The sequence below is a fragment of the Corvus brachyrhynchos genome, unplaced genomic scaffold (genome assembly GCF_000691975.1).
Source record: "Corvus brachyrhynchos isolate BGI_N302 unplaced genomic scaffold, ASM69197v1 scaffold323, whole genome shotgun sequence".
Classification (NCBI taxonomy): domain Eukaryota; kingdom Metazoa; phylum Chordata; class Aves; order Passeriformes; family Corvidae; genus Corvus; species Corvus brachyrhynchos.
In genome coordinates this window covers 116,144-116,513 of record NW_008237253.1, presented here as the reverse complement: position 1 = coordinate 116,513, position 370 = coordinate 116,144, and the positions used below count along the sequence as shown (strand labels likewise).

At 64.3% G+C, this 370-nt stretch overlaps 1 long non-coding RNA gene across 1 annotated transcript in view; it reads right to left on the bottom strand.

Moving 5' to 3' along the window:
• Nucleotides 1–370, bottom strand: part of LOC108445729 — a 21,083-nt gene that overhangs the window by 19,778 nt on the left and 935 nt on the right. The gene's annotated exons all lie outside the window — the stretch shown is intronic.

Sequence of the window (370 nt, the reverse complement as noted above, 5' to 3'; positions counted from 1 at the left end):
CTCCTGCCCTTCTCCTCCTTCTTCCCCCGCTTATCACCTCTTTCCTACCCCCCCAGTCTCTTTCTCTCTCCCACCCCTCTTTTCTTCTCCCACCTCGCCAGCCTTCTGCACCCCTTTTCTCTGTTACCCTGCACATCCCGGGTCCACCCACACCCCTCCTTCTTCACCTGTCCCTGACCCCCCTCTGTTCTCCCTCTACCCCTCCTTTGTCCACCATCTTCCCCCCCAACTAGCCTTCCCTTTCCCCTTCCCTTTCCCCTCCCCTTTCCCTCTTTCCCCCTCAGCCGCGGGGCTCGGGGCGCCGGAGAATAAAGCCCAGAGGGCCGGAGCCCGGCGCCCCTGCCCTCGCTGGAGCCCCACACCGGCCGGG